At 40.3% G+C, this 23,661-nt stretch overlaps 1 long non-coding RNA gene across 1 annotated transcript in view; it reads left to right on the top strand.

Moving 5' to 3' along the window:
* Positions 1–3,918: 3,918 nt before the first annotated feature.
* Positions 3,919–23,661, top strand: part of LOC311289381 — a 174,932-nt gene continuing 155,189 nt past the window's right edge. The window contains exon 1 of the long non-coding RNA XR_014627114.1: positions 3,919–4,050. This is a non-coding gene — a long non-coding RNA (uncharacterized lncRNA). The remainder of the gene's footprint in view (positions 4,051–23,661) is intronic.

Here is a 23,661-nt window from a genome sequence, read left to right as displayed (position 1 = left end):
AGAGCTGGCAGTAGTTATGCCATAAGTGAGGTAAGGACAATTACTATTACTGCTAAAAATATATATATTGTTTTGGTAGCTAATTACTGCAGCGGACATATTTTTATTAAACATAGGCCTACTTTTATTTGTGTCTTAAGACCGGGCCAACATTTGGCAGAAAACTTATGACAGGGTACCTGTCAGCAAATGGGATAAGAGTGGGGTGAGGGCACAGTGGGTCGACTTTTGAGGACCATCCAACATACATACCATGAAGCGCAATGTCATGTAAGTCGCTTTCTCTCTCTTTCTCTCTCTGTCTCTCTCTGTGTGTGCGTGTGTTTAAATAGGCTACAGTGAGTTTTCTTGTACCTCCAGTTTATTATCAACTGCGTTGTGGTCTTTTATCATAAAATAACTAAAATATTTAATGTAGGCTACTTATTTATTTGGCAGATTTTTTTTGCGATTTATTATCGGACAATAAATCTGTTTAGCAGGGGCGGACTGGCCATCTGGAGCACCGGGATTTTTCCCAGTGGGCCGCTGGCCAATGTGGGCCGGTACACAAATATATATTTTTAAAAATGATGAAATCATAATATTACATCTCTACGCAAATGGATGAGTGAGTCGATCGAGCGGGCGCGGCCGACAAGGAGTGTGTTTTGTGTGCATGTGAGTGTATAGAGCATCACAATCCCGCCCACAGCCCGAGAGAGCTTAGGTGGCGGAAGTAAATTTCCCATTCATTTCGCCCATTGACGTTTTGGAAAAATCCGCATCTAAAGAGTTTTAGAGCATGTCTGAGAATAACCAGCTACGGCTGAACTCATAGGCATACAACATATCATTTCGAGTGAAAAAACGACGAGAAAATCCAAAAAAAGTCAAAGGTACAAGACTGTGTACATATTTTCATTTCCGAGCGAAGGAACTACTCATCCCATAAACCACCGCGCCTCACTGAAGTGACTGAAGCCACAACCGCGAAAGAGCCTTTTGAGCGACTTTCAAATCTGACGACAGCCACGCGAACTTTTTCCTGTGCAGTTTATAGCAGTTCTTTCAGTAGTAATCGTGTAAATAATAGTGTTTTATATAGGTATTGTGTATTGAATTTTATATTTATCATCGTGTATTTTATCGTGTATTTTATATTGTGTGCGTGTGTGGTTTTCACTCCTTTTAACACTTTTGTTTTCCTCCTTGAAAAAAGCCATCATGGCAGCCAAGGAGATCATGATTGCACTGATAAGTCTACTGTGCAAAAAACACAACACAGGTTTTTTTTTTTATTCATTTTTTTTAATGTTCTTTACATCTTCACGGACTTTTCGCGGGGTTTAACCAGACAGTTACACGAGCTCCACCAATCAGATGCAAGGAATCCACCAAGACATCGCGAATAAAAGGCATTTATCTCAAAACAAGGTTAGTGCCCCATGAACTTTTGGCGGTTATATGAGCATATACAATCGCTTAGTACAGCCGTAGCTGGTTTTAAGTCTACCATGTATGGTTACGTTTTTATGGCTTATACCCCAACTGTTAATGGAGAAATTGTATTGAATTCTTACTTCCGGCACCGGCTGTGACGCTCTATTGCCCTCCCTCCTATGGCGGGCCGGAAGGTTCAAAAATAGGACTAATGATTTGTTGTGGGAAGTCACTTTACTATAGCCACTAGCTACTGACTTTCCCACTGATAGGCCAGCGGTGGATCTGTATACGTACCCTCCTCACACAGCGGGCGACTCACTTTCCTCACACAGCGAGCGATTCACCTCACACAGCGGGCGACTCACTTTCCTCACACAGCGGGCGACTCACTTTCCTCACATAGCGAGCGACTCACTCTCCTCACACAGCGTCAGCGAGCGACTCACTCTCCTCACACAGCGGGCGACTCACTTTCCTCACACAGCGGGCGACTCACTTTCCTCACATAGCGATTCACCTCACACAGCGGGCGACTCACTTTCCTCACACAGCGAGCGATTCACCTCACACAGCGGGCGACTCACTTTCCTCACACAGCGGGCGACTCACTTTCCTCTCACAGCGAGCGATTCACTTTCCTCACACAGCGGGCGACTCACTTTCCTCACACAGCGGGCGACTCACTTTCCTCACATAGCGAGCGACTCACTCTCCTCACACAGCGGGCGACTCACTTTCCTCACACAGCGGGCGACTCACTTTCCTCACATAGCGAGCGATTCACCTCACACAGCGGGCGACTCACTTTCCTCACACAGCGAGCGACTCACTTTCCTCACACAGCGAGCGATTCACCTCACACAGCGGGCGACTCACTTTCCTCACACAGCGAGCGATTCACCTCACACAGCGGGCGACTCACTTTCCTCACACAGCGGGCGACTCACTTTCCTCTCACAGCGAGCGATTCACTTTCCTCACACAGCGGGCGACTCACTTTCCTCACACAGCGAGCGATTCACCTCACACAGCGGGCGACTCACTTTCCTCACACAGCGGGCGACTCACTTTCCTCTCACAGCGGGCGACTCACTTTCCTCACACAGGTGACACAGCGAGCGACTCACTCTCCTCACACAGCGAGCGACTCACTTTCCTCACACAGTGAGCGATTCACCTCACACAGCGGGCGACTCACTTTCCTCACACAGCGAGCGACTCACTTTCCTCACACAGCGGGCGACTCACTCTCCTCACACAGCGAGCGACTCACTCTCCTCACACAGCGAGCGACTCACTCTCCTCACACAGCGAGCGACTCACTCTCCTCACACAGCGGGCGACTCACTTTCCTCACACAGCGAGTCATGTACACATTGGCCTAATATTATAATAAAATCATACCCTTCTCAAATACTGTTGTTGTGCAATAGGGAATGTGAAGGTGACGTCACGCCGTGTTGCATTATTGGTCCGCCGCCATATTTAGAGGATCGCGCCCTATTCCGCTGTGTGTGAATACGTGTGTTGGAGGCTGTTTAGATTTTCTGTTGAGATTTGTTATAAACGTCGATATGGTTGGTCAGTACTGCTCGATCAAGGACTGCCATAGCAGGTCACACGATCGTTCAGGGAGGAAAATGAACAACAGAATACGGTTTTTCAGCTTTCCTTCCTTGAAAAAACAACATGGGAAGCAGATGGAGGAGCTGACGAGAAGGCGCCGGATCGCGTGGGTTGCCGCAATCAGGAGAATTTTTTTTACTTTTCACAACATCCCAGCATCAGCGAAAGTGTGTTCGCTGCATTTTCAGACAGGTGAGTTCTCTGGTCTCTAACTTTGACCTAAATAAAATATTTTCATTTTGCTATAACTTGCATGTAATGTGTTGAAAGTAGGGGTGTAACAATATATCGTGTCACAATATATCGCAATGCAACAATATGTATCGTGGATAGTGACAATGGCCCTCATTTATCATTCTTGCGTAGAAACGGGCGTATATATTGGCGTAAGATTATGCTTACACTCCTCTCATCGCCTGATTTATGAAGCTGTGCGTACCTTTGAAATCCAGGTGTACGCAATACCTGCGCTTGATAAATGCCGCGGCTGAAAACGAGCGTCATTAGAATAACACGCCCCTATATATTCAAGTCTCCGCTCCCCCCACGCCCTCATTTTACGCCATGGACACACGGAAGACGGCAAAGAAGAGAAACTTCTTTGAGAAAGAGAAAGCGAAACCAGGGAAGTGGAAATAAACAAAATTGATTTCTAGATTTTTATTATTAATGACGCTTATTGTTATTTAGAAGAAGAATGTCGTTATTATTATTATTTGTATTATAATTATTATTATTATTATTTAAAAGAAGAAGAATGTCATTTTTATTATTTTGTCAGTCTGAATTATTTTTTTTTGGTCATTGAAAACCTTTCATTACTAAACCCCGTGCACACCTGCCGGGCCTAACCCTGGCCTAACCATCGTTTCAAAGAATAGTACAACGGCGAGCGCGTCGAGTATAAACGCCTCGTCCGTTTGGGGAGGTGCGCGCGCAGTCTGCGGAGACTCGCGCTGCGGAGCCAGGCGAAAGTATAAACAAGGCTTGAAACGTCAGGTAAAGCGCACAGGCTCGCAACTTAAGGAATACATATGCCTACAATTCAAATGCTTTGGTAAAGTCACACAAATTAAACATTGAAGTCCATGTTGCACAAAAATAAACACTTAAGTTTATAATTACTATGTTGTTGTTTTTTTACAGTGGGTCATAATATATCATATCTTTTAGTTTGTCAGTGCGTTGTGTGGTTTTAGAAATTGTTTTTCTGCGCATTCCCGCACTCGAAACGTGCGTACACCACCTCCTGAGCTGGCGTAGGATTTGAGCGTGCCGTACGCCAACGTCCATATTGATAAATCTCAAAGTCACCGTGGTTTTGGGTGTACGCCAGGTGTACGCTGGAAATTTGGTGTACGCACTTTTGATAAATGAGGGCCAATATGTATCGTGGATAGTGACAATATGTATCGTGGATAGTTCACCCAAAATAAAAATTACCCTGTGAGAAAAAATTGAAGTTTTCAGAGTCAGTACTACATTAAACTACAATATATTATGTTGAATATAATGTATAATAATGGGGAAATATTAGTGGGTCCTGATTATGCTTATGTTATAAGTCTTATGTTACCAGTAAAAAGTGGCCTACATTATTTTAAATATATCTAGCCAGTGACAGAGTTCAAGCATATTCATCTAAAATAATTCTGTATTTTCAGGTTCAGAATCATTAATATATTTATTCTGGTGTCACCATTGTCCAAGCCTATTCATTTACACCCACAATGTTATATTAGGGTATCGTTACACCCCTAGTTGAAAGTATATGAAGGTGTCCATAATTGTCTATAACCTACAAAATTGCTGTATTTACAGGACAACCAGCATTTGAAATGCTGGACACTCATCCTGACTGGGCACCATCTTTGCTTCTGGGTCACAATGAAGTGAAAGTGATGAACAAAGAGAGGTTTGCACGTCAGTTTAGAAGACACCTCAAACATCAGGTAACTAGCGAGAGGCCAGAAGAGGAAGGGGGAGAGAAAGAACAAGAAGAAAGCATGGAGGAGGTAGCACAAGATGCAGGGGAAGATGTGGAGGAGGTAGCACAAGACATAGAGGAAGATGTGGAGAAGATGTGGAGGAGGTAGCACAAGACACAGAGGAAGATGTGGAGGAGGTAGCACAAGACACAGAGGACACAGCACAAAATCCTGATAACCAGAGTGCAAAGAAATGTGTGCACTGCAAATCTACACATGCTGAACTCAACCGTCTGCTCGAGGAAAACCGGCATCTGAAGCAAGAACTCGATAAGCGCAAAATGACAGAGCAATTTTTTAAGAATGATCATGGCAAGGTAAAATATTACACTGGACTTCCAACATATGCCATTTTCCAGGTTTTGCTGTGCCATATAATGCCATTTCTGCCTCAGGGAAAAATAAAGTTGACACCTTTTCAAATGATCCTTCTCACATTGATGCGTCTGAGATTGGATCTGCCGATCCAGCACATCAGCCATCTATTTGGTGTGCACCGAGTAACTGTTAGTGCTGCATTTCATGAAACATTAAATGTACTCTACTCACGGTTGTCTCCACTGGTGCATTGGCCAGACAGAGAGAGTTTGTGCGTCAGTATGCCACACCAGTTTGCGGAGACATTTGGAAATCGTGTTGCTGCCATTGTGGACTGCTTTGAAATTTTTATAGAAAGACCATCCAATCTTCAGGCAAGAGCACAAACATTTTCAACTTACAAACACAGGCATACACTGAAATACCTAATCGGCATTCCTCCCCAAGGAGTAATTTCTTTCATCTCCAAAGGGTGGGGTGGACGGACAAGTGACAAACGAATAACAGAGGACAGTGGTTTTCTAGACAAACTACTTCCAGGTGACATGGTACTGGCAGATCGAGGTTTTGACATAAAGGAGAGTGTGGGAATGATGTGTGCTGAAGTTAAAATACCAGCGTTCACAAAGGGTCGTCATCATTTGGATGCAAAAGATGTGGAGGAAACAAGATCCATTGCACATCTCAGAATACACGTGGAAAGAGTCATTGGTCAAGTTCGGAACAAATACAAAATATTGTCTTCGAGAATTCCCATAAATATGGTTCTACCATGTGAGGGTGAGACTGTTGTTTACTTGGAAAAAGTTGTCACAGTCTGCTGTGCTCTTACAAACATGTGTCCAAGTGTTGTGCAGTGAGGGTGCTAAATCAGTTGATTTGTAAAAATGTTTGTTTTAAGTTGTATAAAGCAAGAGTTGTTGTGTTTTGTATATTCCTTGATGACTTTTAGGATAGTTGATTAATGATGTTGAATTTAGTTTGTGTTAGCATATAATAAAGCCAGGCCACATTGCATGAATCAAATTATATTTATTTTGTTTTCAATGAACAATCTGCTTTGATATTTTGTAACTGCTTAATAAATACATTGTACTCATTGTATCCACAGAGACCCTTTAAGTGCACATAAACTGGGATGGGCAAAGATACACCAATCTATTTTGAAATAAACTACAAAAACATCTTGTGACATTATAAAGTAATGTACAACAACTTTTTTTTTTCTTGCACAACCTATGAAAACTTAACATGCTGAAAATAGAAAGCTAACAGTAACTATGAGAGCTGCTACTCATGTCAAATAGCTAGAACATTATGTACAATGGTAATGAACGTAGCCTTGGCTACTAAAACGAACATCAAAACTTAACAGCAACTATTTGAAAAAAAAAATAATAATCAATGGAAAGCTGACAACCTGCAACATTTCTTACCTCATATCTGGATCAGTTTTCACAAATATTACACACAACCTTTACAATATTTTTTAAGAAATTTACCAGAAAATAAACACATACAACAAACACATACAACAGCATCAGAATAAATAAAGGCACAAGTAAATATTTAAATGTTTATATGCCTTTGGTCAGAAACTTTAAACGGTGAAGTGTTCCTTTAATTGTACATTTACTTGGAACAAGAAGGACAAAACCAGACATCGTCTGCTGCAGGGCCATCCTCAAGTCCAACACATTCGAGATGAAACCACTGGACCTTACAGTTTTCATTGTCACATGCCACCATGTCACCTTTTTCCTCAGGTCCGTGGCACAGACACCAAAGTTTTTTATGTTTCTTTGAACAGTGTTCTCTACCTCTGTAACTGCCCTTCCTTGTGTTATTTTTCTGTATCATTGTTAGAGGCAAAGTTTTGTTGCTCACTGATGCTTGAGAGGCTTGAGTGAAGTGTTTGCCAATGAGCTCTGGGAGGGATACTGCCACAAAAAATTGTTGTGCCTTCTTTATGCGTGCCATCCAAAACTCAGGGTTTGGTTCTATGCGCAGAACAACACAGTCTTTGAGTGTCCAAACCACAAAATCACAGTAATTACTGCCTGTCACAAATATTTGTGTTTGGACCTGTGTGTAATATGGATGACTGCGTTTCAATTTTACCTCTCCGTCAACAACCTCAAGGCAGAAGTTGCTGTCTTTGGCCAAACATGCCTCTTGAATGGAGCTGTTCCTGTACTTGGAAGGGCACTTAGCTTCAACACAACCTTTCCCACAGCAAATGCACCTCACTGTGCCATCTGGTGATGCTCCCACTTGGGGGAAATCTGGGTTTATAAAAAACCCACATGTTGCAACTTCATGGCCATTGTGTTTTCTCTTGTTTTTTTCGACATATGTTCTCAATGCCTGCTCTTCATGTGTAATGCCCCAATTGACATCAGCTGTGCTACATTTGCTGTCCTTGGGATAACAAACCTTTTTTACAGTTGACAGAGCTGGTGCTTTGATATCAGTAGCACAAACAGCATGCATATTCGAGGCGGTGACCCTGCCTGCTCGAGCAGCAAACCATAATGAAGATTTCTGCTGTTTCCTTGTCCTCTTTTCAATCTCTACAGCCTGTGCCTCTGAAACATCAGCATGTTTTTGTAGTGCCTGGCAGTGCTGTTCCAATACTGATACGTCACATCCAACAAGCCTGGGGTCATGTAGGCAGTGAAGGGATTTCAACTGTGTGACAGGCTGCACAGGATCTCTGAACTCCTCGCAGTAATCTGGCAGCACACTCAGTATAGCAGACTTGCCACCTGTTTTATGAAGATCAGTGTAAAACTGTCTTAGCTCTGAATGTGTAGGTGATGGTGTAGGGATCGTCTTGGTACAAGTCCTCAATCCAAGCTTGTTGTCAGTCTCACCATCCAACAGAGAGTTCATTGATTTTCGCATGGCAGCAGCAGAAGTGTAATTAATCTTATGGCCTACCTCACCGTGAACTTTGTTCACATTACTTGGTAAGATCCAGTATGCAGACATGTCTGTGACAGTCCTCATTTCTCTGCACCGGACAGTTGCTTCCATTTTAAAAAGCAAGGCCCCAACATGGGTGCAAGTCTCTGCAACACCAGCCATACACGTACAATGGGCTGAGGAAACTTCACCATTGGTGTTGATAATAGCCCAAGCTTTCAGAGGAATTTCACTAAGGCGCTGGGAGTGCATCACCTGTACATAAAGACAGAAATGTTAATTAATGACAGATCATGTAACAAATTAATTTGTGATTAAGCAGAAATACCTAAATTATCTTATTTTTATGCTAACACTGTCGAACTAACTTGTAAATGTAAATTATGTATTTCAATGTAAAAATATTGTAAATTATGTATTCATTAATTTCTAATCAACATAACCACGTGAGTAACAAAAATAAATCTGCCCAAAGGAAAATAAAACTGGGTTTTTAGACTATGTTGACGATTATAACAAATCTTTTTTTTTTATTGAAAATGCAACTGCTCAAACCCACTGCTTATGACTCTTTAAAATAACATAACTTTAGCTGAATATTTAGCATTTTGTTTGTTTTAATAACTTGGTGAAAAACACAAGTGCCATCTTATGAACATGTGTTGATTCATTGCACAGGATACAACAGAGAAAGAATCAATTTTACAGAATAATTGAGATACGTAGGTATTAATACATTGTCAGTAAATAGCTTATTTCAAAACGCACAGAAAGAGACAAGGGTTTATAGTGCTTTGATAAGGTATCTAAGGGATTGGTTAATATAATATAGTTTAATATATATATATATATATATATATATATATATATATATATATATATATATATATATACGACTGTTCTCTCGCAGTTAGCTGGCCGGTGAATGAGGAGGTCTTGTACCCAGCCGCTGCAAAACTGCTCATGAGCTTGAAGGGATTTATAGCTCTTAAAGTCCTGCAAAGTGTACTCACTCAATCCAAAAACAAGGTAATTGACTATGTCCAGATATGTGAGCGGAGGTAGTGCGTCTGGATCCGTAATCCAGTCTTGGGCTGCTAAATCATATGGATCTATGTTGTTTATCTCGGACAGTTTGTCCAAAAAACGTTTTTTGGCAGTGGCATTTAGTTTCTCTTGGTAGGGTCCCTTCTCTTTTTCTTTTAACTTCTCCATTTCTTCCGTTATCCTTCAATTTTAACTCATTTTAACCAAACACACCCACAATTAAAAGCCATAGCAACGACCGGTGAAAACGTAAACTGAGATTGTGCCTCTAAAGATGGCGCCCACGCCCCATAATGCAACACTGCGTGAAGTACCTTCACATTCCCTATAACTAAATATTTCAATAAAGTGTTACATGTATGTGTTGTAAACGTCATAATATTCTGAACCAATAATCTTAAATTGATTCTCAGTGCATTTTTTTTTTTTACCTTTATAAAGGCAATTTCCCCCAAACTGTCATCTTTAATGTTAAATGATATACATTTTAAGTCACTATATGGCTTTTACCAATCAAATTGACTATCAACAAAAATATTTTATCCCACTGCAGAGAAAACAGAATCTGCAACAGAGGTGGCGTTTAGATATTAAAATTTTTGTATGCAAAATAAGCATAAAACACATTGTTTAGCCACTTTAAAATAGACACCTGTAAAGCTTTTGTGGATTTTATAAATTATCTTTAAAATAGAATAATCTTAAAAAGTGACATTTCCATTTTTGCTGATTCACACTGGTATCAAAATAGGTAAAACACATTTCAGAGTTACATACACTATTATGTTTTTCTACTGTTCTTCTTCTGTATGACTTACTTTCATGTTGTTTTTCTCTATCAGCTTTTTAGCAATAGATTATTATTTGTTAACACCATTCAAAAGAGTATTCAACATGAATGCCCCATGAAGTTATATGAAATTTACATTTTTGGAAATTAACTTAACAAGTAATACATAATGTTGAGTACTTGTGAGTTCTATCTAGCTTGTAAAAGTTCATTTACCTCGTGTCTGCAAGTTAAACTTTGGGGGAGGGTTGATACAGAGCAAATACCCCAAAATACAGAGTTGTCTCCATTTTGAGTTAGAGCAGCTGCCAGCAGCAGCAGTCCTTACGTGAATTCGTATTGAGAAACACAAAAGATTTTTCTTTTTAATTTGTAATTATCAATTAAAGTGCCCCTATTATGGATTTTTGAAAAATACCTTTCATGCAGTGTGCAACGTAGCTGTATGTGAATGAACAAAGTCTGCAAAGTTGTAAAGCTAAAAGTGCTTCATAAAGTTTACTCAAAGTTGACTGAATAAAACTCAAAAAAGTCTTTGGACTTCACACATCACAACTTATTACAGATGCATAATGCTCACCTACACAGCTTGGGCCCCTAAATAGTGACTATTTCACTCAATCTTAGTGCCTCCAAGTATACATCTAAGCCAAAAGATTGACTTGACATTAGGGGATGGATGTGGTGGCTGACTTCTTCCAGTACAAACTCCTGAAGGGATGCGGGGGCCTCAGGAACTGCAACAACACCACAATCCATGGCAGGAACAGGACCATCCCAGTCCACTCCAAAGTTAGTGAAATCCATCTGTTAAAACCAAATAAAATAAGGGGAGGGAAGGATGGAGTTATGTTTGGAATAACTACTGTTAAAAATGAACCAAATCATTACATTTTAAAAAAAAAAATTAAAATCATAATAAACAATTAAAAGTTGTATTTAAAAAGCCAGAAGCTGCTGTCTTTAAAAGAGATTGTAAAGCTAAAGGACGTTCCCAGGCACACCATAGTGCAGAGTACCTAAACCCCCTTAGCAGTTCCAAAATAAAATGCAAGTTTCCATAAAATAAACAAAGCAAACAAAATGTAATTTATTAATAACTAATAATTCTTCTATTATATGCAACTAAGATCTTCAGCAGCATTTAGAATGGTTGCTAAGAAACATAGTTGCTAAGTATGCTGATGTAATGTCATCACAGGTGTGACTGTGATGGCACAATGGCTTCTATCACAGATCAGCCAATCATTATAAAGGACCAGAATTATCCGTATCATAAGATAAAAAAGTAATTAAAAACTTTAAACAACACTTAAGTGTGATGGTTTCAGTTTGTTAAAGGGGTGGTTAAGTATGATTTCACTTTTCTAACTTTAGTTAGTGTGTAATGTTGCTGTTTAAGCATAAACAACATCTGCAAAGTTACAACGCTCAAAGTTCAAAGCAAAGAAAGATATTTGCTTTTAAAGAAAAGGACTACAACAAACGGCTGGTTGGGACTACACAACATTCCTCCCGGGTTAGTGACATCACCAACCCTAAAATGTACATAAACCCTGCCCCCTGGAACACGCAGTGTTTAGCGTGTCTGCGTGAGGTAATCGCAGCTGCTAACACACACACACACACACACACAAAAGCTATAGGTGGAGAGGAGAGAGGGTGATGGAGCCAATTCAGTGGATGGGGATTATTAGGAGGCCATGATTGGCAATGGCCAATGGATGGAATGTGGCCAGGACACCGAGGTTACACCCCTACTCTTTACGATAATTTTTTTATGGGATTTTTTTATGATCACAGAGAGTCAGGACCTCGGTTTTACGTCTCATCCAAAGGAAGGATTGTGTATGCATCAGTGTTAATTTCGTTTCGAAAATTATTCGCCATGTGCGGGCGTCGAGGTATCTAGCCGTTGTATCTATAGAGAGCAAACGGCTCGTATGCTTTTGAATCTCTCTCGCGGTACCACGGTGTCTTTCCCCGATCGGTCTGTGCAGCGTTCAAATCGACCATTCCTAAAATGATTGGATTGGCATGCAAATTAGTCTTCCCATTTACAGATGTTTTTGCCTGCCGTGTCTTGCCGAGAGGGGAGTGCGCATGCACGTCTGAGTAACGTGACTGGATTTTCGCGGCAAATCCGACCCAGAGCCTTCACATAGAAATACCGTATGAGGAATACTTGCTTTCAGAGGTAATAGGAAAACCCGCAAAGTGGATCATTTTAATGTGAGATTACAACCCCTACACACACAAGCAAATAAAAAAGGATTCATTTTAGTAGAAAAACTCCATATAGCCCATTTAACAGAGCTGCGTGCAAAACGCAATGCTAGACAGGTCGGGTAAAAAATACTCACAATTCCACAAATGACTATCATACTATAATATACATTTCCTCATAACATAGCATAATATCATTATAATACTTACCTCTCGACCACTTTCTCGTCGAAAACAAAATGTTTTCAAGCGTCGTTGTCCCTGCTCTGCTTGTGCAGCGTGGTGGGCATAGACTATAAGAAAGGTGGTTGGGCTGATTCTTCTCTTGCAGTTGAAGCAATTTTCTTTTTGGCGACTCGCACATATTGCCATCTATCATATTTAATTATATATGAGGAGCTCTTTTCCAAAACGCGATAAATCCATCTAAATAGTTTTCAGGAAAATTATATTTTTTGCCTAGACCCACACATTTTGTGAATATTTAATTTATCCTGTTCAAATGTTGTCGTTTTTTGGCTCAGTCTGAACATGGTGAACAATGATTATTAAATCAAACAACAATATTGTTGATAAATTCAAAGTAAAAAAAAAAAAAGATCTTTTCAGAACGCTATAAATCCATCAATTCCCCCCCAAAATGCTATAAATCCATCCATTTTTTTTCCAAAACGCTATAAATCCATCCAATTTTTTTTTTCAAAAATTGATGGTTTGTCTTTAAAAAAAAGTATTTTGCCTTTTATTTTTCGTGTTTGCATTTGAGGAAAAAACAATGTTACGTGACAGTTCTCCATTACGGACGCGACCGCTCTGAAAGCGGCACTTAAAAGACTTTTAAACTTTCACAGAGACCTCAAACAGAAAGCACAAAGGCAAAGCCTTTCTTTAAAGTCAATTTCGTTTTGTATTAATTGTAGGCCTATCTTAATTGTAATACATTTTTCATTAACTAATTTCCTGGATTTAATAAATAAAAAGTACAGGAAAGTGAGTCGCCCGCTGTGTGAGGAAAGTGAGTCGCCCGCTGTGTGAGGAGAGTGAGTCGCTCGCTGTGTGAGGAGAGTGAGTCGCTCGCTATGTGAGGAAAGTGAGTCGCCCGCTGTGTGAGGTGAATCGCTCGCTGTGTGAGGTGAATCGCTCGCTGCGTGAGGAAAGTGAGTCGCCCGCTGTGTGAGGAGGGTACGTATACAGATCCACCGCTGGCCTATCAGTGGTAAAGTCAGTAGCTAGTGGCTATAGTAAAGTGACTTCCCACGACAAATCATTAGTCCTATTTTTGAACCTTCCGGCCCGCCATACCCCATACGTAGACCTGTGTTTGGTCTACTCCATTGCGTATCTTGAAATACGCCCCCTTTCACGTCTCGTTTACAGAGAGAGAGGCTACGTTTACACGTGGCCGGCTATTTTCATAAACGGACATTTCACCCCTCTCCGTTTTCAAAAGAGATTGATCCGTTACAGCGAATTTCTCTGAGCAGATAATTACAAATAATTGTCCATGGATGAAAAGGTGGAGCTGAAAAGTTCGCGTAAAAAAAAAAAAAAAAAAAAAAAAAGCATTAGATGTAGTAGATGATGAACCAGCAGCGCCTGTTGATGATGACCAACAACACCCTCCCTACCTGTACCTGAGCCAGTGAAGAGGATGGCAATCAAACTGAACCGGTAAGCTGAAATGAAATCAGTAGTAGCATTATTTAGCTCGCACTAGTAAACTAGTTACTCATTTTAACAATGATGGTAGTTAATATTAATTCCAAACACTACTGAGTGCTGAGAAATTAGTTCTTAACTCAACAATTAATATAAAATTAAAATAATAAACCCTATTGAATTATAGTTTTCTTCCTAAAACAAGTTTCTTATTTTATGTTTATCTTTATCTTAATAATTACATAATTTAAGATTTTGATGATACTCTGTTTAAAATTTGATAATTTGCTTGTTATAGTGTTTGAGAGAAATTTAAATTTGCTACTAACCTTTGTAGATTTTGTAGCTATGGTCGTTAATATAAAATTAAAATAATAAACCCTATTGAATTATATTGTTTTCTTCCTAAAACAAGTTTCTTATTTTATGTTTATCTTTATCTTAATAATTACATAATTTAAGATTTTGATGATACTCTGTTTAAAATTTGATAATTTGTTTGTTATAGTGTTTGAGAGAAATTTAAATTTGCTACTAACCTTTGTAGATTTTGTAGCTATGGTCGTTGCAGATAGCACCAACACATCTTACACAATAAGTTTGCACCTTTTTTGTCCATGTGGCTTTCTGGGCAGGTTTTATGAGTATTAATATTATTTGTATTTGGTAACTTGCTTTACACTTTACTTTACATCAACACATTTTTATTACAGATAATGCTGAATAATCCTAATCTGTTTTGTCTCCTTCACAGGAATCCTTTCATCTCTTATACACACACACAAGCTCTTTCAAATGTACACACACACACAAGCCATCTCCTCCTCATCCTCATAAAGCTCTGCTGACCTGCTCCCAGAAGATGACATGAAGCCTGTGGACATCAATCAAGTTTAATGTCACATGATAGCCTAATAGTATGCCATGAGGATTTGTGTTAATGCAAAATAGTTTTAATCTTGATTCAGGAGTTGTACAGCTGAGTGGTGCAGTTTACTCTTCTGAGTAGTGTATCTTACACTGCATCAAGATGATACACCCTGACTAGCTGATTTGCTGTCTTGATAGTTTTATATTAATAATGTTGTATGCCTTAATGTTTTTCTGTTTGTTTCCCTTTGTTTTACAAATATGACCTAATATATGTTGTGTTACTTAAAATAAATGTTTAAATAGCATTTATTTTTGTATTGCGTTATATTTTTATGCTATAAGTGGTGTTAAATATTCTTCTTCACATTAATGAGCCAATGTGTTATGATGTGAGATGTGGTGGGCTGCTGTGGGCCAGAAAGTCCAGGGCCACTTTTTAGTCCCAGTCCCCCCCTGCCGTTTAGGCTGAGACACCTCTGCTTCTATAGTGTCAGGTCCTGGGTTCTCATATATAACGTGTAGAAATCATCCTAAATTTGATCTTACGATCATTTCACAAATGTGCGTAGGTACAAGTAATTCATAGGACAAGTGTACTCACAGAAAACGTCTGCTCAGACCTTTACTAAGCTTACCTTGCTAAGCACTTTTCCACATCAAAGACCCAGTTTTATTTTAGCATATGCACACTCTACATTCAAATATGTGCTTATGCACCATTTTATAAATGAGGCCCCATGTCCTCAATGTATTATAATGGATGGTATACCAACATTAACCCATTATTAACTGTGTGATCAGGGTGCACGTAACCTGAATCCAGTCCCTTATACAGCTGAATGCATGGGCCATAAATTGCACATTGACCAGAATGAAAAACTGGCAATGTTTGGAGCAACACATGCCCTGGTAATAGATGGATTTAGCAGCAAAATTGTTTCTTTTTCATCTATGCCAATAAAGAACCATCTTTTAATTTATGAGGATGTTTACAGGTGAGCAAATTTCATGTATTTTCATTTTCAGTTGTATTTATTATTTTTAATTATTAACCCCACATTCGATCAAGTGCTGCCGAAAAAGATGCGTCTCAGACGTTTCTTGAAAGTGGCTACGGACTCAGCAGCTCTGGTTGAGTTAGGCAGATCATTCCACCAGCAGGGAACAGTCATGGTAAAGGTCCGAGAAAGAGATTTTGTGCCTCTTTGAGATGGTATCACATGACGTCTTTCGCTTGCAGAGCGCAAGTTTCTGGATGGCACATAAGTCTGAAGTAATGAGTTTAGGTAAAAGGGAGCAGAGCCAGTGGTTGTTCTGTAAGCAAACGTCAGTGACTTGAATTTGATGCGAGCGGCAACTGGCAACCATTGCAATTTTGTGAGGAGAGGAGTGACGTGCTCTCTTCGGCTCGTTAAAGACCACTCTGGCTGCAGCATTCTGGATCAGTTGCAGAGGTTTGACAGAGCAAGCTGGGAGACCAGCCAGGAGAGCATTACAATAGTCCAGTCTGGAGAGAAAAAGCGCTTGGACAAGGAGTTGTGTAGCATGCTCTGATAGGAAGGGCCTGATCCTCCTAATGTTGTGCAAGGCAAATCTACATGACCGGGCAGTGTTAGCAATGTGGCCTGTGAAGTTCAATTGATCATCAACTACAACTCCAAGGTTCCTGGCTAACCTTGATGGAGTCATGGATGACGAATGGTGGCTGAATGGTGAAGTTGTGATGAAGTGTTGGGTTGGCCGGGACCACAAGTAGCTCTGTCTTCGCAAGGTTTAGTTGAAGGTGGTGGTCCTTCATCCAGCCAGAAATGTCTGTCAGGCAGGCTGAGAGACAATCAGCTACCATTGGATCGTCAGGCTGGAATGAGAGGTAGAGTTGAGTATCATAAGCGTAGCAGTGATAGGAAAAAACATGTTTCTGAATCACAGATCCTAGTGATGTCATGTAGATGGAGAAGAGAAGTGGTCCAAGCACTGAGCCCTGAGGCACTCCAGTAGCTAGATGTAGAGTCTTAGACACCACACCCCTCCACGACACCCTAAAGATCCTACCTGAGAGGTAAGACTTGAACCATTGGAGTGCGGTTCCCGAGATGCCCTTCATCTTTAGGATTGACAGGAGGATCTGGTGGTTAACTGTGTCAAAGGCAGCAGACAGATCCAGCAGGATGAGAACTGAGGATTTGGAAGCTGCTCTTGCCAGTCTTAGAGCTTCAATTACTGAGAGCAGAGAAGTATCAGTTGAGTGTCCACTTTTGAAACCAGACTGATTGTTGTCCAAGAGGTTGTTCTGTATAAGGAAGGAAGAGATCTGGTTGAAAACAACTCGTCCAAGTGTTTTTGCGACGAATGGAAGAAGAGATACTGATCTGTAATTTTCCAGATGTGCTGGATTTAGATTGGGTTTCTTAAGCAGTGGGGTTATCTGAGCCTGCGTAAATGCTGTGGGAAATTAAGAGCATGTTTAATATGCTGTGGGCATATAATAAAGAGGCACTGACATTTTTACAATGAAGACATTTGAGGATCTCCTGTACAATTATTACAAAAGCTGGTCATGTGGTTTTATTTATATCAATAAAAATAAAACATTTGTCAGCAGACTGTAACTACTTAACATTCTTCTGTTTTTTATGGCCACAGATCCACACAGTTGAAAGGATGTAATAATAGAGATAAATAATAGGGTAAATTATAGGGATGCACCGATGCATCGGCTGAACATCGGTAACGGCCGATATTTGCCTCGTTAACTGCCATCGGCCATCGGGAAATAAAAATGACATTCGCCGATGTCACATGGGCGTCAGTTTGGTTTGATATGCTGGGGACAGAGACGCATTGGTTAAAAGTAGCAGTTTTCCCCACTCATAACAAAGTTTATTCCTAAAAAAGCAAGTGCTACACTTTCTTCATATAAAGACTTAAAGGTGAACTAAGTAACTTTTTTACCTTAACTGAACAGCTTCGGAGTCATTGGAATGGTTATATTACTTATTTCGGGTTGAATGGTGGTCGTTTCGCACCCCCCTGGTGCCCGTGAGCGGAAAATCCACACTTGCAACTTTGAGCCGGCGGGCCGCCGCGTCAGGAAATATCGCGTGATATCAGGTCTCGCGATGTAAACAATTGCTTTACGGCCAAAAGAAATCTGCTCAAATGCTGTCATTATTGCGCTCCCTCACGCTGTTCGAACCCGAATGAAGAAGACGTTTTAAAGAATGTCCCATCTGCTTTGATGTCGTTGATCTACTAGCCTCTGGTGTCTGAGAATCACCAAAGAGTTTTTACAACAGTGTTGTCAAATATCTATTCCGAAGCTGTGGGGGGAGCTCTAGAGAGAAACCTGCGAGCAAAAAGCGAGAATACAGCGAAGAAATCCCGAAGCTACTGAGTGCTGCTTTAAGTCACAACAGAAAAGTTGCCATTAACTTTTATCTTCATAGAAAACATATACAGTACACACTTAATTTGAGACTCATATTGTTCACTTAGCTTGACACAAAATTCAAGAAATTAGCCAGATTGTGCCACACAACATAGCAAAACTACAAGATATTTGAAGAAAAACACCATCTATTCTATGTTTCAGACAGCAAGAAAACTCAACATCAAATAGTTTGGTTTGATATGCTGGGGACAGAGACGCATTCGGAAGTGCATTTTCAGAAGTGCTGGGTACAATGACGCATTTATTTAATTTTTTTCTATGAGAAAACTCCTTTTCTCGAGAAAAGAACGACCATGGTGTGTAGCAGAAGAAGCGGCGGAGTATGCACGATCCGCGAGTGCTGAAGACGTTCTGCACGGCTTTGATGGGTGCGCAGGAGGACACAAATGGGCGGCGACCGCTTCTTCCAGTGGCGGGAGCTTTTCCCTCAGCGCCGTCAACAGATAGAGCGTTAACTGTACACACCGCCGCCGACTTGAGCTGCAAAGAAGCTCTGGCCTCCCTGTCAAGGACGCTTGTCAAAAAGTACGGGGAAGCTTGACCGCTCTGAATAGTGAGTGACAGCGCGCGCGCCGTCGGGGCTCTCTCTCTCTCTCTCTCTCTCTCTCTCTCTCTCTCTCTCTCTCGCAGAAGAGCGCGTGCGCGCTTAAAATTTAATATTTTGGTATGAACATTCACCCGTGTTTTTTCCCTCATAAATGCGAACACGAAAAATAAAATGAATATTATAATGTTTTTTTTGTTGGGTCAGACAATGATTACCACATTTCTCTCTCATATTGCTCCTCATAACAACTGAAAAAGAACTTATTTTATAAGGTTATAACTGTCAACCATAAAGTGACATTAAAGGTTTTTTTTGTTTCATAAATTGGTCTGATTGAATTTGTGCTCATTCTAGGATAGTGTGATCAAGAGCCGAAAGACTTGTATGTTTCCGTGGCACAAAAGAAGGAATAAATAACAAAAAGAAAAAACATCGGCATCGGCATCGGCCATCGGCCAAGTTGTTAAGTTAAACATCGGTATCGGTATCGGCCCAGAATTTCCCAATCGGTGCATCCCTAGTAAATTATCCACTCAAGACAGCACTTGTAGAGCTAGTGGACCAGGAATTGTTGGACATGGAGGACAACCTTGTCAGATACTCCAACTTCACATGCCAGCTGTGTCACCTTGGCATCAGTAGAGTTTTGCAAGCTTGGAATGAACACAGGATTCCAGGTAAACTGAAAAAAACATTTTATTATTAAAAAGGCAATAGTCTTTAAGGATACTGATACTTTAAGGATATAAGAACTGTCAATTTGACCTCAACTGTTAACTTTGTTACTCTAGGCAAAGGTATTCCCAATGTTTTGGCAGAGGGTGGATGCCTGAAGAAAATCTCAGAGGAACTGTGCTGACCTTTATGAGGCAGAATTACGCTCTTCACTAACCAGACATTCTGTGTTTGGAAATGATCCCTTTTCTTCAAAGAGACAAAAAGCATGTGTGGAACACCACTTTGCTGAACTGCACCCCGATATTTCTATATGTTACAACCATACTGTGAACGGTGACTTATTGTACTTCAAACAAGCTCTGCTGGACCTTATCAACACAACCAGTAGATACACAACATGAACCATAAATAACAGACAAATTTGTTTGGAGTTTAGTCAACAGAAACTATGTCTCTCAGAACAGACAATGCATCAGAAAGGCTTGTGACTTAAAGGGATACTTCACCTCTGGGAAGATGAATGTGTATTTAAAATAGGTCATTTATGTAGAAGAAATGTGAAGAAATTTTTTAATTTGGAGCTTTCTAGACTGAGAAAAGCCAGAAAATGTATTTTTGGCTTATGTGGATGAAAGACAACAACTCCCAGAATGCACTTGCTTCGCTGCCCTAGGAGGCCACGCCTACCGGTAAGACAGCGCAGTTGAAAACAAGGTTAGGCTACCAGTGAGTCTCCGTGACGAGTCTGCCTGGGATTTCGGGATCGCCCAAAATGTCCGGGATTCGGCTTTTGCGTTCTACAGTCGCCATTCATTATGTTTACTGTGGTGAGCAGGACGAGACTGACGGCCGCGGGAGAACGGCGCGAGGCCGGTGGCGTCATTACTGAGACGTGCCGGTCTCGCAACGGAGGTGCGGGAATTTTCTTAGCAATGTTAAAACGCACATCAACCGATCACTTGTTTAGCGTTCATGTAAACACTACATGCAGATTCACCGATCGGAATGAATTCAGTTAGATTGAAACATGAGGTGTGCATGTAAACAATAAATGGCGACCGCAGAAAGCAAAAGCCGGATCCCGGACATTTTGAACGATCCTTGCCCGCCGGACATGTCCGGGAAAAGGAGGATGGTTACCCATACTTTCTCAGCTTTCTCCTACTATTCAGCTTTCTCCACAGAACAAGAGCCTGCTAGCTTAGCTTCCAAAGAAAGACGGCTGACTGTGTGTACATTCTGTGAGTGAGATCCCATCCCACCCTCGATGGGCGGGCTGAAAACATGCGGAACAACGCCATCTACTGGCTGTAGTCTTTAGCCTCTGGCCAGAAAATCCTCCGATGACGCAAAATGACGATTTTTGCGTCATCGGAGGATTTTTTCCAGACAAAAAATACATAAATCTCTCCTCTCAGGGGGATATGAGGGTGGAAAGCACGGTAATTCGAAAATACTACAGGTTTTCTACTAATACAAAGCGTAATGCTAAATCCTGAAGTATCCCTTTAATAGACATTGGCACACTCTTGTCTACATTTAAGACACTGGGTAGAATTTCCGTGCAATTGCAGCACACACACTTTGCATTCCACAATGCTCCGGCAACAGACTGCAAACATTGGCTCCTGTAAGGTTCCTGTGAAATATGAGATTCATTAAATGTCTTAGTCCATTTGTCTGGTTAAAAGTAGCAGTTTTCCCCACTCATAACAAAGTTTATTCCTAAAAAAGCAAGTGCTACACTTTCTTCATATAAAGACTTAAAGGTGAACTAAGTAACTTTTTTACCTTAACTGAACAGCTTCGGAGTCATTGGAATGGTTATATTACTTATTTCGGGTTGAATGGTGGTCGTTTCGCACCCCCCTGGTGCCCGTGAGCGGAAAATCCACACTTGCAACTTTGAGCCGGCGGGCCGCCGCGTCAGGAAATATCGCGTGATATCAGGTCTCGCGATGTAAACAATTGCTTTACGGCCAAAAGAAATCTGCTCAAATGCTGTCATTATTGCGCTCCCTCACGCTGTTCGAACCCGAATGAAGAAGACGTTTTAAAGAATGTCCCATCTGCTTTGATGTCGTTGATCTACTAGCCTCTGGTGTCTGAGAATCACCAAAGAGTTTTTACAACAGTGTTGTCAAATATCTATTCCGAAGCTGTGGGGGGAGCTCTAGAGAGAAACCTGCGAGCAAAAAGCGAGAATACAGCGAAGAAATCCCGAAGCTACTGAGTGCTGCTTCAAGTCACAACAGAAAAGTTGCCATTAACTTTTATCTTCATAGAAAACATATACAGTACACACTTAATTTGAGACTCATATTGTTCACTTAGCTTGACACAAAATTCAAGAAATTAGCCAGATTGTGCCACACAACATAGCAAAACTACAAGATATTTGAAGAAAAACACCATCTATTCTATGTTTCAGACAGCAAGAAAACTCAACATCAAATATCTTCATAATCTCTAAATATTATGAGAAATTATCCATACAGACCGTTACATACCATGTCCGGGTTGCAAATTGTGCATACACCAATATTCGTAGATTGTCCTCTACTCTGTCCTGTATTGTTTTGTGCTTGCACAGCGTCATGCAGCACGTAGACTCTGATCAGAGGCACCGCTGCCGCTGCTTCCGTGGCGCGCAGTTTGTATATTAGCTAATGTCACAATAATTTTTTATACATTTTTTAAAGTTTAATTACAATTCTTATAAAGTCTTTGTCGAGTCATGCATAGACACTGATTTAATTTAGAGTATTCGTTCTCAATCAAAGTCAAGTAGGTTTCTTCATTTATTAGAAATCTTTAAAATTTGCGTGCAGTCATGTAACTCAAGTTGACCTCCACCTCTGATATTTACAGCTTTTAAAGTGTGGAAAGTGAGATAAACATAATACGATTTACTTCGGCATCTAGTTTGCAATATCAGTTGCGTATCGGCCGAAAAAAATCACAACACAGGAAAACCGTGATTGTGTTATGTATTACATTCATTCAGCCACAGTGCATTGTAATGACATCGAACCTGGTCTGTCCTAACACTGGAAGACGGTACCAAAAATCTAGCGCTGCAACATAAAAAAAAAAAAAGGAATATAAATTAGCTCAACTAATTGTACATTATACAGTATTCATGTTAATTTTTAACCTGTATGTAGTAGTTCTTAGTAGTTCTCTAGGAGGTTTAAAAAAGAATAGTAGTTTCTGATTAGCTAATAGTGAACTACCACACTCAACTAAGCACTACTACTTACTAATTCGTTAATCAGAGTTTCTTGCTAGTTAATAGCAGTTACTAGAATGTTAACTGTGAAGATGTTAATACATTTTTTTTTAAAGAATGTGTATTACTCATTTGTTCCTGTGTAGTTATTCATTAATGACGGAACAGTATTCTAAAGTGTTACTGTTTATATGTATGCATCATTTGTTTAAACAAAAATAACCAAATTGTCTTTCTTTATTTAATAATAAAATTCTTACTTTACAACATGCAGTTTCAACTCCACCAAATCTTAGGTTGTTTCATTATTGTACAGCAAATGTCAATAGCTCTTTAATTTTTATTTTTCATGTTTGTTGTAGGCTTATTTGGAAATTACCATAGTTGTAGTATTTCATTCTTACTGTTAATTGACATTAGCCCAACTTACGTTTCAAAATGCGGCAATTGCTGCTGTTTTGCAAAATGTCCCTTTGCACCACCTGGCGGTCATTTCATGAACGATTTTGATATGCAACTGGTTTATTTTTGCCATGGCAGCTAGCGCGGCGGTAATAAGCATTCTGGTTGACTACTTACTGTATAGGGTTGAGGTGGCTTGAAACCATACGGCCTCCTGCAACAGGAAAAGAGGAGATAGTAACCAAAAAGAGGAGGGATAGAGATGAAGAAGAAGAAAAAGAAAAGAAAAAAAAACAAGAAAAAGAAGGGAAAAAAGCAACAATTGTGGCCTTAAAGATATCCCCCAAAGTCCTCAACAGAATGTAAAGATACAATGTAGTCCTTTGCTTCAGCGACCAATTCAAGTCTTCTCCTGTTTCCCTCATTCATTACGATAGTGAGCCTGGCCGGGAACAACAGCACTGTTTTGGC

Source organism: Rutilus rutilus (genome assembly GCF_951802725.1).
Source record: "Rutilus rutilus genome assembly, chromosome: 4".
Taxonomy (NCBI): Eukaryota; Metazoa; Chordata; class Actinopteri; order Cypriniformes; family Leuciscidae; genus Rutilus; species Rutilus rutilus.
The sequence above is the reverse complement of the archived record's forward strand: the minus strand, read 5'-3'. Positions and strand labels throughout refer to the sequence as shown.